We start from the raw sequence: 6,285 nt of genomic DNA on the forward strand, positions 1-6,285 counted from the left end.
CACACACACAGCCTTAATAATTGTGAGGATTAAATGAAATAAATATATAAAGTGACTTTCAGCTTAGGCAATCATAAGAGTTCAGTAAATGCTAGGTGTTGGCTTTGTTTATTATTTAACTGGTCAGTTTGATTGGAAATTATTTATATGTCAGTGTCTCCAGTGAGAATGTCGTACTCCTTTTGGTCAAGGATCTTATGTTGTTACCTCACCCCAGTGAGCACCTGGCAGAAAACGTAACACTCAGTTGATACTTAATAAATATTGTTGAGATGCTCATCAAATGATAACTATCATTTTTTTTTTTTGAGAGTTTTTTTTAATTTTTTTCCTATAGGGCACGTGAGCTTGCCAGGAAGACAGAGAGAGACAGATAGACAGAAAGCAAGAAATCACCCCGCAGGAGGGATGGCCGCGCTACAATCTCTTCTCCATTCTCCTCTTGGGATCTTGGGCACACACGCATACATGCCCGGCGTGAGTTGAAGCCACTGGGACCGCGGTCGACTACATGGGAGTCCAGCAACATAGCTATTATGCCAACTGCTGGTTCTGATACCTATAATTTTCAAGTTATTCAAAATATCTTAAAATAATTCAACCAACACTTCGTTCAATAATTTTGAGTTTAAAAATTCTAACATTCACTTGATCACCTAAATTCTGGTCTTTTATGTCAGTATATGCAAACATATTTTCAGTGCCATGTAGTGAGATTTTTTTAAACGGGATTATGTGTTGGGGCAAGAGGAGGGGAGGCACTGAATAACAGGAGGGCTTAACTCTGCCCGAGAAGATACTCATTTTATACATTAGGACCACCTATGACATGGCGAGGTGTTAATGCTCATCTTGGAGGTGAGGGCAAGTAAATGAGAGATTTATGAGAAAGAGCCATTGCTAGTTTTACTTACAAGATTACATTGCCGTCACTGAATAGACAATTGTTAGGGTGAGAGGGAACATAAGAAAACATTAGACGGGTGGAACTTCAGCGGCCACGGAGAGGAAGAGAAGAGTGGGAAGGCAGGGAGAGTCTTTGATACGAACCGTGGCCCCTCAAAAAGGAATAACAAGGGGAGGCTCAGAACTCAGAGCAAGAGGAGCCTCCCTGAGGCCATGGAATTCCTTCCCCACCCATAACAGAACAGAAGTGAGTCTGCGGTTCTGGGCTCCTCAGGCTGCCGCAGGCTACACTGGCCAAGGAACTTCTGTACATCCCTGAGAGGACCCCGGGGCATGAACATGGACCCCCCTCCTTGGCTTTGTTTCTGCCCTCCACAGGTAGGTCTGCTGGTTCTGCAGCAAAGTGGAACGGCCTACCTCCGTGTGCCATTGTCACTCCCACCTGGCTTCGAGGTCAGACTTGCTCCTGCAGCTTGGAGACAAGCACCACCCTGCCACATCTTGACAAGGTTGAGAGGAGAACAAAGATTCTCGGCACCTCGGGAGGTCATGGCTGACCTGGTGAGAGCATTTTAATTCAATTATTCTTAAGGTATTATTATTATTATTATGTCTGCACTCACCAGAGGGGAGAGAGGCAGAGAGAGGAATCGGAACTTAGAGGTGATGGCAGGGGATTAGGAAAGGCGTGGAAGATAAGGATGTGGGGACAGTGGATGAATTTCACTCCACTCAGGATACATGTCTACAAAAGAACAGAAAAACCAGAACAGCCTGCAAATATGTACTTCATTTTATCAGCTAGTGCGTTCTTCATAGCATTTGGATGGATGGCACTTAGTTTTTAACGCTTTGCTGTAAAGGCCAATGATGGCAGGACTAAGTATGAAATGCCAGTAAAACTGACCGCCCACCCTGTTGCTTTTTAATCACCTCGCCACTGTCTGTCATCAGTAATCGTGAATCTGCACCGCCACAACAAATGCTTCTCCAGGACGAGACCTCACAGGAGGCCAGCACTTTGAAGTAAGCAAGCAGCTACATGCTTTGCTTTTAAGGGAAGATTTCAATATATACCTGTTATCTGAGGTTTCATCATCATCAACAACAACAAAACGCCTGCAAAATAAAGTGAAACAAAAAAAACCTCAGGCACGTCAGCCAGCAACAAATCGTCACAAAGAACTGGGCAAAGGCACACAAGGACTGAACTCTTGGTTGCAAACTCACTCTGCTGTTTCTTTCTTTGTAATAGCTGTTTTCTCTCTTCTAAAAACTGATTTCGTTTTTTAAAACAAAACTTGAGATTCATAGAGAAAAGTGAGAAGATAGTAGGGAGTTCTCGTACACTCTGTACAGTGTGTAACAGTGAATGAACCAGCTTTAATACAGTATTAAGAACTGCGCTTCAACTTCATTCAGATCTCCTTTTTTCCTTAATTTAATGTGTGCTCACCAGAGGGGGACATAGAGAAAGAAATGGAGGAAAAACGAGAAATCACTCCCCGGGGGGATGGCCACATCGCAGTCTTTTCTTCTCCATCCTCTCGGGATTTTGGACAAGCATGCACGTGCACCTAGCATATTTTCCAAGTCACCAGGCATGGGACTCGAACTGTGCAGTTGGTCACATGAGGTCCAGCCACCCTAACCTCCAATCCACCTGGCCGGATATCCTCAGTCTGTCTCTGTTGTCCTTTGCCTGATCTAGGACCCCATACAGGATACCATGTCACCTCTGGTAATCATGTCTTCCTACTCCCTCCTGGGCTGTGAGCTTTGCTCAGACCTTCTTCACATGCCACGGCCTTCAAGAAGTGCTGCTCAGGACTTTGCAGGACTCCCTCTAGCGGGATGTTTCCGATGCTCTGCTCACGTTGAGACTGAGAGTAAGAACACAAAGGAAAAGTGGTCATGTTAGCAATGCGTCATGACTGCCGATGTTGGCTTTGGTCACCAGGAAGGAAGGCACTATAGGTTGCCCACACCTGGGGAACAGAAAGTTCTGTGTCACTTCACTCTTGGTGGGGAGGCTGCCTCCATTACTGGGAATTCTGCTCATGGGAGATTCGGTTCTTCTCTCATAGTTATTAACTCACTCAACCATCTGCTTATACATACGAACCCGTGAATATTCAGTCCATGTCTGCGTTATCACCCACTGCCATTGTGTTACTCAGGTTATTCTAGCCTCATCATCAATGGCCCTTTAGTCAGCCCCTGAGCCCTTCTGACAGGCCCCAGGACTGTGGCCTTACTTCCTTTTTCTGATAATATTTTCAGAATTCTACTTGGGGTCTTTACTATCCCCACTCACTGCCTGTCCAGCAGGCATGTCCTGCACTAACAATGTGTTTCTAACTAGCTGGCATCTACCCTGGTTTCTGCCGCATGGAGCTGACATGCTATTGGGTGTAAGGGTTCATACCTGCTATACATTTAAATAAAATGTTTAAAATGACTACATCGTGTTTAGTTTATCTTATTTAACTTCTATGATTCAAATTCCACTTTGTACACTGCTCGAAGGACCATCTCAGCTCCCTCATCAACTCCATCTGCATGTTCTCTATCCCCTCTGGCTTAGCCTTTCTGAGCACCTCGTGTGTGTCGCTGGTGTGCAGCTTGTGGTTCCCTGACATGATTATTTCAGCTCCACACGTCATTGTGGTATGCTCTGCATAGCTAGTTGTGCGTGGAGCATGAGCGTGGTGCGTGTGTGTGCGTGCTTGCGTGTGTGTGTGTGTGTGTGTGTGTGTGAGTGTGTGTGGTTTCATCTGCTCTTGTTGGAGACCTGCGTAGTGCTTTGGAAGATGTGCAATGTGCTTCAGGTTCAAGTTAATGCATTACTTCCGCTACCCAGAAATTCCCACCAGTACTTCCTCTTAACATTTCTTGTTCTTTTCTTGCTTTCAAAAAAGATATAAAAAGGCAAAATAACTTTGGAGTGTCTAAATGGTCACTACGATTTCCCATGTTTTTATCAAAAAAAGAATGAATAAGGTCTCTAGCAACGAAATTAAAGGGCCGGGTAGTGACCCAGTGGCAACGCAACTGAACCCATATGGAAAGGTCCTGTGTGTGCGTCCTAGAGCCTCCCCGAGCATGGCATGCTGTGTGCTGCAGGGTAGCTACGACTGGGGGCAGGTTGTGGAGCAGAGACCCTGCTGGGGGTGTTCGTCTCTCTCTGTCTCCCTCTCCACTGCCTCCTGTCTCATGGAAGAAATTAAAATAAAAACTTTAAAGAAAAAGGAATGAAAATGTACCTAACATTTTCAAAAGCCAATCAAAATTAAGAGCACTTTTTATACCTCACCGGTTGATTCTCTCAATGCTAATATATAAGTTTGATGAAACTACAATGGAAGTTCCAACAGAGTTTATCCAACTTGGAATTAGATAAGATGATTTGAAAATTCATATGAAAATGTAAATTTTTGAAAATAGCTGAGAAAACTCATTCTGAAACCTATTTAGCAGATGTCAGCAAGTACTAAAAGTCAGCAGAGTCAATGCAGCGTCGTGCTGGATGAGTTTTACCCAACAGTAAACTCAGCGGTTTAAGCGAATCGAATGCAGAGACGGAGCACAGTGTGCGAGGAATGAAATATCGGACAACGTGACGTTTAGTCCTGGGAAAAGCACGGCTTATCTGACAGCTGGTGCTGACCTGCTCCTCGAGCCGTGGCAGGGAGGGTGTAAGGCTCGGGCAGGAGCCACAAGCCACCAGCCTCCTGTGTGTCATGGGCGCGTGCGAGAAGGGGTTTTACTGGGAGAGTTTCTCCCTGCTACATACGGACTGTAAATTCGACTTCGAAGGAAAAATGGGGAACCATGTTTTTTCGATGAAGCAGAAGGGCAACAATCTTATGTGTATTTTAGGAAAAGTTGGTAGAAATGTGAAGAATTCGTGAGAAGGAGAAAGTTAAAGGGTTGATGGGAGCTAGGACAAGAGAGTTTGAGGAGGTGGAAGGCGACAGGCAATGGATTCCACGAACCGGGAGGACCCTGAGCACTGAGAAGGGGAAACCCTGACTCAGGCCGAGCCACCCCTCCCTCTCCGTGTGCCCGCACATCGCAAACGTTTCTGGTCTCACTTCTTTCCTCTCCAGCGCTCCAGGTCCGGTGATCACAAGGGCGCAGAGTGCGGTTAGCCACCTGCGGTGTCCCTCGCACCGCGCTCTTGTTCTTAGCCCGTTTCTCACCAGCTTTCATTACGTCGACTCCCATTTTCGTTACGGCAACCTGGTGTATGATCCGTCTGTTCTGTAGTAAAATTCCCCATGAAGGAAAACCGAAGATTTATGGTTCAAAATCAACCAGATTGTTCTCAAGGATGAGGGGACCTTTGGAATCAAAATCTTGCTTGGAGTCACCAGGTGGCAGCACCCACGAGGGCTGTGCTTCCTTCTGCAGCACAGGCTGTGGCACCTGAAGCCGGGTGCAACCCAGCCAGGGCGCACCAGGCCTGTGGCTGTTAGGTTGGGTGACTGGAGTGCACCTCTTTGGAAAACAAAGACTAGATGAGATCGGAGGTCGTGCAAACTGCATAATGCAAACAGCTCCCCCAAAACAGAGGACATAGGCAACCCAAGATCAGGAGCGCAGTGAAGGTCTGTGTCAAATGAGAATTCCCGCTTTGTGTTTTGCACGCTCTCTCATGACCAGAAGACGCAGGCAGCAGGGCCTTGCCTTTCCTCTTGGGCTTTCATTTATCACTATTTCTATTTTTTTTTGGGGGGGGGGAAGATTTTTGCTATAGAGTGTGTGCACTCGCCAGAAAGACAGAGAGACAGGAAGCGGACAAATCACCCCCCAGAGCACATGGCCACGCCGCAATCCCTTCTCCATTCTCCTCTCAGGATCTTGGGCACATGTGCACATGTGCCTGGCATGAGTTTAAGCCACCGGGTCTGGGACTTGAACTGTATTCAACTACATGGGAGTCCAGCAACATAGCCATTATGCCATATGCTTGTCCCCGTTCATCACTATTTCTATTATCACTGTTAGATATATTCTTCTTACATTAGTTCATCCAGTGAAAATTTTGTCCCAGATATTCTAAAAGGAACATTCACTTTCACTTATTATCAAATCATTTTAGTCTCAGAAAATTTCTTATTTTGTCAGTGAAGACCTTGGGCTTTTAGCTATTACTACATGGCTTTCCCAAGACGAATGACCTGGAAGTGAAAGATTATAATTTCGCTCAAATGCATGTGACCCTGGAGGAGTCCGACCCGGTGAGGCCCCAGGATCTGTCTGAGCCCCCTGACCTTTGAGCTCCGCTTTTGGTCGGATCAACACATTGGCAAGGCTACTGTTGTGCACCCCCCGACCTTGGAACAAAGCTTGGGTCAGTTAGCATGTCAACAA

This window comes from Tupaia chinensis, unplaced genomic scaffold (assembly GCF_000334495.1).
Source record: "Tupaia chinensis unplaced genomic scaffold, TupChi_1.0 Scaffold000644_1, whole genome shotgun sequence".
In the NCBI taxonomy this organism is placed as follows: Eukaryota; Metazoa; Chordata; class Mammalia; order Scandentia; family Tupaiidae; genus Tupaia; species Tupaia belangeri.